General features: G+C 45.0%; 2 non-coding genes across 2 annotated transcripts; both read left to right on the top strand.

Annotated features, from left to right (window-relative positions):
• The first annotated feature begins 5,745 nt into the window (after positions 1-5,745).
• On the top strand, positions 5,746-5,839 carry trnai-uau (transfer RNA isoleucine (anticodon UAU)). Its single transcript has 2 exons — positions 5,746-5,783; positions 5,804-5,839. It is a non-coding gene; the product is annotated as a tRNA-Ile (tRNA).
• A 2,778-nt stretch (positions 5,840-8,617) lies between these two features.
• trnav-cac (transfer RNA valine (anticodon CAC)) lies at positions 8,618-8,690 on the top strand. Its single transcript has one exon. It is a non-coding gene; the product is annotated as a tRNA-Val (tRNA).
• Positions 8,691-10,142: the final 1,452 nt, after the last annotated feature.

The raw sequence follows: 10,142 nt of genomic DNA, 5'->3' as shown, positions 1-10,142 counted from the left end.
ACCATGTTGACAATAGTCACACGTACAGTCTTGCCGCAGGTCCGAGAGTGATGGTTGACCATGTTGACAATAGTCACACGTACAGTCTTGCCGCAGGTCCGAGAGTGATGGTTGACCATGTTGACAATAGTCACACGTACAGTCTTGCCGCAGGTCCGAGAGTGATGGTTAACCATGTTGACAATAGTCACACGTACAGTCTTGCCGCAGGTCCGAGAGTGATTGTTAACCATGTTGACAGTAGTCACACGTACAGTCTTGCCGCAGGTCCGAGAGTGATGGTTAACCATGTTGACAATAGTCACACGTACAGTCTTGCCGCGGGTCCGAGAGTGATTGTTAACCATGTTGACAATAGTCACACGTACAGTCTTGCCGCAGGTCCGAGAGTGATGGTTAACCATGTTGACAATAGTCACACGTACAGTCTTGCCGCAGGTCCGAGAGTGATTGTTAACCATGTTGACAATAGTCACACGTACAGTCTTGCCGCAGGTCCGAGAGTGATGGTTAACCATGTTGACAATAGTCACACGTACAGTCTTGCCGCAGGTCCGAGAGTGATGGTTAACCATGTTGACAATAGTCACACGTACAGTCTTGCCGCAGGTCCGAGAGTGATTGTTAACCATGTTGACAATAGTCACACGTACAGTCTTGCCGCGGGTCCGAGAGTGATGGTTGACCATGTTGACAATAGTCACACGTACAGTCTTGCCGCGGGTCCGAGAGTGATTGTTAACCATGTTGACAATAGTCTCACGTACAGTCTTGCCGCGGGTCCGAGAGTGATTGTTAACCATGTTGACAATTGATACACGTACAGTCTTGCCGCGGGTCCGAGAGTGATGGTTAACCACGTTGACAATAGTCACACGTACAGTCTTGCCGCGGGTCCGAGAGTGATGGTTAACCACGTTGACAATAGTCACACGTACAGTCTTGCCGCAGGTCCGAGAGTGATTGTTAACCACGTTGACAGTAGTCACACGTACAGTCTTGCCGCAGGTCCGAGAGTGATTGTTAACCATGTTGACAGTAGTCACACGTACAGTCTTGCTGGGGGTCCGAGAGTGATTGTTAACCATGTTGACAGTAGTCACACGTACAGTCTTGCCGCGGGTCCGAGAGTGATTGTTAACCATGTTGACAATAGTCACACGTACAGTCTTGCCGCAGGTCCGAGAGTGATTGTTAACCATGTTGACAATAGTCACACGTACAGTCTTGCCGCAGGTCCGAGAGTGATTGTTAACCATGTTGACAATAGTCACACGTACAGTCTTGCCGCGGGTCCGAGAGTGATTGTTAACCATGTTGACAATTGACACACGTACAGTCTTGCCGCAGGTCCGAGAGTGATGGTTAACCATGTTGACAATAGTCACACGTACAGTCTTGCCGCAGGTCCGAGAGTGATGGTTAACCATGTTGACAATAGTCACACGTACAGTCTTGCCGCAGGTCCGAGAGTGATTGTTAACCATGTTGACAATAGTCACACGTACAGTCTTGCCGCAGGTCCGAGAATGATTGTTAACCATGTTGACAATTGACACACGTACAGTCTTGCCGCAGGTCCGAGAGTGATGGTTAACCATGTTGACAATAGTCACACGTACAGTCTTGCCGCAGGTCCGAGAGTGATTGTTAGCTTATTTCGCTTCCTATGGGATCTGTTTCACTGGGCGAGATCTACTGGTCTATGTTTCTGTTTATGACCTTCAGCTAATATCTGCCACGTTACTCACGCTGAGAAAATACTGGGCCATAAATTACCAAATGCCCATGGCCAAAACCGCCGATCATTGAATGGAGTAAAGCTGAGACATTATTTGACGTGCTCTAACGGCAGGTGAATCACGTCTAAAAATGTGTGAGAGTTCTTCTAGGATGAGGTGTACATTATCGAAAGTGGCCGGGTATAAATGTCGAGTAAATGCCTATGTGTACACCCACTGAGTTTCCCTTATGCTCCACCAACAAAAACAAAACAAGCTTATTGAGTGCACTTGTAGTGTATCTGATGCCATCCCTGAGTAACAATCTGCATCCCCGAGTAACAATCTGCATCGCCGAGTAACAATCTGCATCCCCGAGTAACAATCTGCATCCCGAGTAACAATCTCCAGCCCCGAGTAACAGTCTCCACCCCTGAGTAACCATCTCTACCACTCTGTGAGAATCTCCATCTTTGAGTAAGAATCCCCATCCCCGTGTATCAATCTCCATCCCCGAGTAACAATCTGCATCCCCGAGTATCAATCTCCATCCCCGAGTAACAACCTGCATCCCTTGAGTAACAGTCTCCACCCCTGAGTAACAATCTCCACCCCTCTGTGAGAATCTCCACCTTTGAGTAAGAATTTCCAGCTCTGAGCACGAATCTGCATCGCTGAGTAAGAATATCCATCTCTGAGTAACAATCTCCACCCCTCTGTGAGAATCTCCATCTTTGACTAAAAATCTCCATTTCTGAGCACGAATCTCCGTCCCTGAGTAAGAATCTCCACCCATTGCCATCCTCCCGACAGAGAAACGGCTGCCATCCCAGTTTCGGCTTTCCAGTTTCCCCAGAGTACAGTGAGATGCCGCTGTCCCTTTAAGACTTAGACTGACAATTATTGCCTGCCAGATTCCTCCATGGAAATTAGGGGGTAGTAGAGGTATAATTTGTCCATCAGTGCTAATCACCCCATCCTTGACCTTAGCTGTTCCACTGTGAGCACGATCTGTGATGAGTCAACATGATGCGTTCAGATCAGGTCATGCACAGCACATACCTCCGCCGCACCGCTCGGGTGTGTTTCTGGGGTACGGGGGCTAACGACCCTTGTGCTATTCCTATCGCTGAGCAGCAGTGAACCATCTGACTGGCCTATCAGAGTTCTCTTTGGGAACTAGTTGACTTGATCAGCATTTCTTATCTGGCTATTGTTCACGATTGCACTTAATAAAACAAAAAGTCTGTACTTACATGTCAACTACTCAGTTGTGAGACATTACTCTGCATTGGGGTTCATTACCATCCATAGCTCTCTGGTTACATCCGCAGGATTATAAGGCCCCTCAGCCACCGTTTTACATGATCCATGTGACGTTTGTGCTACAGCTGAAACAACTACGGAAGCAACAGCAACAAGGTCGAATGGCAAGCCACTGTAATATTGATTGTTCTTTACGTCCTTTCACACACTTACGGCATCTTTTCCTGCTCTTTTTGTGAGTAGATTTAAATTATCTAAGCGAGAGGCGATTCTTTGCTAAACGCATGTTGTTACAATTCTCTGCATCATTTGTGATAGGAGTGTATTTTGATGAATGATTTGTGGTTTCTCTTTAGGGTTTTACATGAGGAGATTTGCAAGGACGTTGCCTGGATTGGAGAGCATGCCTTATGTTGAGTGAACTTGGCCTTCCTCCTTGAATCGACGGAGGATAAGAGGTGATCTGATAGAAGTGTATAAGATGATGAGAGGCATTGATCATGTGGATAGTCAGAGGCTTTTCCCCAGGATTGAAATGGCTAACACGAGGGTGCATAGTTTTAAGGTGCTTGGAAGAAGGGACAACGGGAATATTGGACAGAGTAATGGATGTGTGGAATACACTGCCAGCGAAGGTGGTAGAGGCGGATACAATAGGATCTTTTAAGAGACTCTTTGATAGGTATATGGAGCTCAGGAAAATAGAGGGCTATGCGGTAGTTAAATTCTCGGCAACTTCTGGAGTAGGTTTCATGGTCGGCAAAACATTTTTGGCCGAAGGGCCTGTAATGTACCCGAGACTTTCGATACTTATATATGTTTCTGTCAAAATTCTGTCATTCTTTCAAGATTTGTAAGAAAATTGCTGGTATCTATTAATGCACCATGAAGGAAACTAAGGTTTCATACCAATACCAATGAAAGTTATCAGTTCCAGAAAATTTCAATTTGTTGCTATTTCTTATAATTACATTCAGCAAATCGATTGTAACTTTAGGTATCACAATTTTCCACCCGAAGAAGAAGAAAAGTTGTATACCTTTGAACCTCAAGTTTTACCCTCTTGAGATGAAAACGAAGAACAATAAGGCGGTTGATCGATCAACCTTGCTTTTGTCAGATAAAAGTTGCTTTTGTCAGTCGAAATATGAAATTCAAAAGTGAAGAGGTTATGTTGCAAATTTCTAAAACTTAGGGTAGGCTATTTCTGTAGTATTGCATACAATTCTGGTCACCCTACTGTAAGAAGGATGTTGAAGCTATGAAGAGGGTTCAGAGGAGGTTTACCTGGATTAGAGGGCATGTGCGTTTCTGAAAGGTTGTATTAACATGGTTTGTTTTCTCTGGAGCACCGGGAAGTGAGGGGAGATCTAGCAGAGGTTTAGCAGGTTTGAGAGAAAGTGATAGAGTAGACAGGGAGTGTCGGTTTCCCAGGATTGAAGTAACTAATACTGGACGCCATGCATTGAAGATGAGAGGAGGTAGATTCTAGTGAGATGACATGGTCAAGCTTTTTAAATCTGAGTGCTGGATGCCTGGAGTGCACTGCCCGGTACGGTGGTAAAAAGAAAAAACATTAGCGGCTTGAAGGAGATCGGAATCAGAAAAAAAAAAAAGAATCAGGGTTATTATCACCGGAATGTGCTGTGAAATTTTGTAACTTAGCAGCAGCATTTCAAAGCAACACATAATATAGAAGAAGAAAGTTGATAATTAATCAATCAATCAATCATTTACAGGATATGTATATCAAATTGATTAAAAATCGTGGGGAAAAAAAACAGAAATAATATATATTTGAAAAGTGAGGTAGTGTTCACGGGTTCAATGTCCATTTAGAAATCGATGGCAGAGGGGAAGAAGCGTTACTGAATCGCTGAGTGTGCGCCCTCAGGCTTCTGTACCTGCTGTCTGACGGTAACAGAGAGAAAGGGGCCTGCCCTGGGTGCTGGTGGTCCTTAATAGTGGACGCTACCTTTCTGAGACACCGCTCCCTGAAGATGTACTGGGTAATTTGCAGGCTGGTACCCAAAATGGAGCTGACTAGATTTACAACCTTCTGCAGCTTCTTTCTGCTCGGTGCAATAGCCCCTCCCCGCCCCCTCCATACAATACAGTGATGCAGGACGACCTCCAATGCACATCTCTGGAGGTTTTTGAGTTATTGGTTGACATACCAAATCTCTTCAAACTCCCGATGAAGTTTAGTCGTTTTCTCGCCTTCTTTACAACTGCATCGATATGTTGTGACCAGCTTAAGTCCTCAGGGATCTTGACATCCATGACCTTGAAACTGCTCACTGTCTTCACTTCTGATCCCTCTGATCATTGGTATGTGTTACTTCGTCTTATCCTTCCTGAAGTCCTCAATCAGTTCTTCCGTCTTACTAACGTTCACCGCAAGGTTGTTGTTGCGACACCACTCCACCAGTTGGCATATTTCGCTCCTGTACGTCCCCTCGTCTCCATCTGAGATTCTACAAACAATGCTTGCATCATCAACAAATTTATAGGTGGTATTTGATATGCACATTTGATGATTCGATATGCACATGGATGTAAGGAAATCGAGGGATATGGACATTGTGGGAAAGAGGGATTCGAGTTTGAATGTTTTTGACTTGTTTTTAATTAGTACGGTAATCCATTGTGGGCCAAACGGCCTTTCACGTATATTTCAATGCTGTATGATCTATGATATATGAATTCCTTCTAATTTTCTTTCTAGATATTTAAAAGCACGTGTTTGCAGCGCTGGGCTCTAGTGGCGCAATCGGTTAGCGCGCGGTACTTATATGGCAGTACACGGCGGAGAAATGCCGAGGCTGTGAGTTCGAGCCTCAACTAGAGCACTTGTGATTTTAATGCTTGCAACGCCCAGGTGACTGGGCGTTTCTCAAGCTGAGCATTCAACTGATATGTTACATTTAATTGTGTGCCTTCAAGACACCCTGCTTATTATTTGTATGTAACTTCGAGGCGATGCGCCTTTGATTTTGATCTGAGCAAAGAGAGCGTGAGCTTACAAGCGCTGCAGGAGACCTTCCCTTATTCACTAAAAGGCATGTGCCCGCGGGGCTACAAGCATTCTCCCTGTTTGGTTCTTTCGTTCAACACGCGTAGCCTCACTTCCCTTTGCTGAACGTGTCTGAACAGGTGGTTTCTTTGTTGAATCAAGGCATCACGTGTCCCCCACATTCCAGTCTTCTCAATCCAATTAACTAAAAGCTGAAGCAACGAACCAGACCTTTCCTGAAGCCATGTTTCAAAAACACTCTAACTGCACCTCAAGCAACACACATGAAAGTCGCTGGTGAACGCAGCAGGCCAGACAGCATCTCTAGGAAGGGGTACAGTCGACGTTTCAGGCCGAGACCCTTCGTCAGGAATAACAGTTAGTCCTGACGAAGGGTCTCGGCCTGAAACGTCGACTGTACCCCTTCCTAGAGATGCTGCCTGGCCTGCTGCGTTCACCAGAAACTTTGATGTGTGTTGCTTGAATTTCCAGCATCTGCAGAATTCCTGCTAATTGCACCTCACCTTGGTTCGTTGTGCTAACGATTAAACTCAATGTTTACTTGCATCGGCGAATTGTTTCAGGCACAGGCGAACAAAAAAGATATTATAAACACAAAGTACTCTGCAGATGTCGGGGTCAAAGCAACACGCACAACACGCTGGAGGAACTCAGCAAGTCGGGCAGCATCCGTGGAACGAACAGTCAACGTTTCGGGTCTGACGAAGGGTCTCGGCCCGAAACTTTGACTGTTCGTTTCCACCGATGCTGCCCGACCGGCTGAGTTCCTCCAGCGTGTTGTGAGTGTGCAAAAGAGATATTAATTGTAGCCTCAATGACCGTAAATGGTATCAAGATACTGACATCTCAAACCTCTCTATCAAAATTAAGATGCATTAATTCAAGAAAGAACTATATATTAATTTGCACATGTCCCGTGTTCACCAATCCTCTGTTAAAGAGAGGACAACACCCCCGATTCTACTGACGTGCTGAGATTTCGTTTCCAATGGTATGATCCTTCCGGCTCGAATGTGTTCCCTCCACTGCGACCTTTGATGCGATCGACTTGGCACTCCGTTCCTGAAGGCTGTTGTAACCAATATAATTCACGATCACAATAGGTCGTTTAATTGGCCGTTGATGTCCGGGTCTGCTTGCGATCCGACGGATCGGATTGGAACATGAGCATTATTGAAATATCAGTGTGATGGCTTGTCTGCTGTGAGGGTGGACTCGGTGGATGTATTTGACGTGATCCATTACTCTACAGCTGGCATCATCCCACAAGTAATTCTGGCTGGTAACACTTCCTGCTGTCCATAAATGTATCGGCACATGGTTCAGTCACTGACTTTAATTAATTTATAATCCGCGGTGAAGAGAACGGACGAGACAGACTGCGGTGAGAAATTTGAAAGGCGCCGTTCAATTTAGCTCGTGGGCTGGAGCGCCACCGTGTGGACACCGGTGGAAGCGAGAGTACCGAAGATGTTTTAATTTTTGCTTTACAAATGCAAGCAGTTCTGTTACCTGTTACATGTCGCACCTTGACCAACACTCCACAGAAGCGTACTGTATGCATGTCACTGTATATATGATATAAATTTAATACTTGTTGGAACGTGTGGTGGAGCATTTGAACATTGAGTCCGAAATGTGCGATGAGGAAGTGCATTCTGGGTCCTGCAATCTCGGTCATCTACGAACCCGCTTACGTTTATATCTGTTCATGTTCTCCTGTAAATTATATATATATATATATTTAAATTCAGCTTTCTGTAATTTATCTTTCTCAGGTTTGAAATATAATGTGCTGCCGCTGGAAAGGCGAATGTCCATAGTATTTACACCCTGGATGTCAATGACAAAAAAAAAACAACTTGAACGCGAACTAACAAGTTGAGTCTCAAGTTCACCCCAAACACTGGAGTCCAAATATGCTTCTGCCCAGGACTGAACCGGGGACTCCACTGTGCAGGATTTATCTCGTTTTGGGCGGAGTTATTTCCACATTCCATTCACGTTATAAATGCTGATTCGCTGGCGTCGATTAAAAATACAATGATCATAATTCCAATGCAGCTTGAAGATTTTCAACTGCTATCCTTGATATTAAAACAGTGAAAATAGACTTGCGATCACTGTGACAAATTTCCAGTTGGTCAGTGAAGCCGTCCAACCCGAGGTCAGAGTGCAGTGAAGTTTGGTGCCGCCACGTCGCAAACACTTGGGGGCCAAAATCAAAGCTCATCTTACAGAACCCTGACATAGGCTGAACTTCAGGATTTCTCCGGTAAACCACACGGTTACGTGAGTTAGACCGACCAGAAATGGGCATTATTACATTGAAGTACGGGAACCTGCAGTGGAGACGATACAAAATTCAAAGTACATTTATTATTAACGTATACACATTATACAACCTTGAGATTCGTCACCCTACAGGCCAGAAACCCAGAAGAATTCACAAAATCCCCATCCGCTCCGATTTTTTCTGATCCGCATGCCCCGACTCCGTCCCGTCTTCCTCCAGACAACCTCTTGACCGCGGACTGGGGAAGGGGTGTTCGTGCCATTTCTCAACAGCTCAGATCACTGGCCGCTCTGCACGGATTCTGTGGTGTAGTGGTTATCACGTTCGCTTCACACGCGGAAGGTCCCCAGTTTAATCCTGGGCAGAAACATTGCTTTGTCTCCTGAATTTACGAAGAATATGAGACTCCACTGTTGAGTTCGGGTTCAGCTTTACTTTCAGAGGCACCCAGAGGTGTAAATGCCATGAACATTCGCATTTCAAGCAGCTGCATATTGCATTGCATACCTGACAGAGATAAATGACATTAAGTTGAACTAATATAAATTATGCATCATTTACAGGAGAACATGAACCTATTTAAGCAGAAGGAGGTTGGTGGATTTTAAATCGCTTTCGTTGTCTTCCCTCTCCCGCTCCCTCTTGGAGAAGGCAGTCAGGATGCTCTGAAATGTGCCTCTATAGAAAGTTCTTAGGATTTGGGACCAGATACCAAATTTCTTCAACCGTTTGAGGTGAAAGAGGCTGTTTTTCATTCCACAGCTGGTATGTACAGACCACTTGAGATATTCGGTGATATTCATGTGAGGAACCTAAAGCTGTTCACCCTCTCAACCCCAGATCAGCTGATGTCAATAGCGCTAGCCTGTCTATAGGTTAATGTAACTATCTAATCAGTCAAGCATGTGGGAGCAATTTAATGCATGAAATCATGCAGACGTCGTTACGAGGTTCAGTTGTTCGCAACCATTTTCAGAATTGAGAAGAACCGGGATCTACGTTACTTCATCTTTGAATGATTGTTGATGCCAAACAGGCGGGTTTGTGCTTCACAAAACCTTCTGATCTCAAGGGATTTTCACGTACAACGGATTTCATGTCTTACAGAGAATAGAAGGGAAAAAAGGGGACGGCAGTTCTCTGGGCGAAAACTGCCTTTTTATTGAAGGGGGACGACTGGTTCAAGTTGACAACAGACGACAGTAACCCAGATAACCAGGCGATAGAAGTTAAACGAAGAAGAAACATTCTGAACTCAAAATACATGGAGTGGTCTACAGAAAGCGAAGAGCACGACAATGTAGGAGGGGTATGGACTGAGTACAGGTGTGAAGCTTGTGAGATGGGCATCTGGTGTCTGCAACATGACAGGGTGTGTTTGAGACGCTGCCTGAGTCAGTGCGGCAGGCAGATACACTAGTGACATTTAAGAGACTGCTAGACAGCTATGTTCTGCTAGACCGCTAGGAAGAATTTGAGGTGGTGTTATATAGTAGGTAGGGTTTAAGGTTCGTCAAAAATTGTGGTGCGAAGGGCCTGTCCTGTGCCGTACTATTCTATGTTCTAAGTACTGTGTCTGGAACCGCGCTGATCCCCAATCGTTGCCAATCTATATCAACAACGTGACTAATGCAATATTTCCAATCATGTTCATGAGACAGGTTGATTCTGTTTCATATGACAACATTTTCAAGAGGCTTCAGTAGGTTATAAGCAAACTAGTTGAGTAAGATGAAGCGATCAGTCCAGGTCCACTGCTCAGAAAGATATGTGAAGTACTTCTTATCCGCAGGAAATACAGAATGATGACAATCTGTGACTC

The sequence above is a fragment of the Mobula birostris genome, chromosome 13, assembly GCF_030028105.1.
Source record: "Mobula birostris isolate sMobBir1 chromosome 13, sMobBir1.hap1, whole genome shotgun sequence".
Taxonomy (NCBI): Eukaryota; Metazoa; Chordata; class Chondrichthyes; order Myliobatiformes; family Myliobatidae; genus Mobula; species Mobula birostris.
The sequence above is the reverse complement of the archived record's forward strand: the minus strand, read 5'-3'. Positions and strand labels throughout refer to the sequence as shown.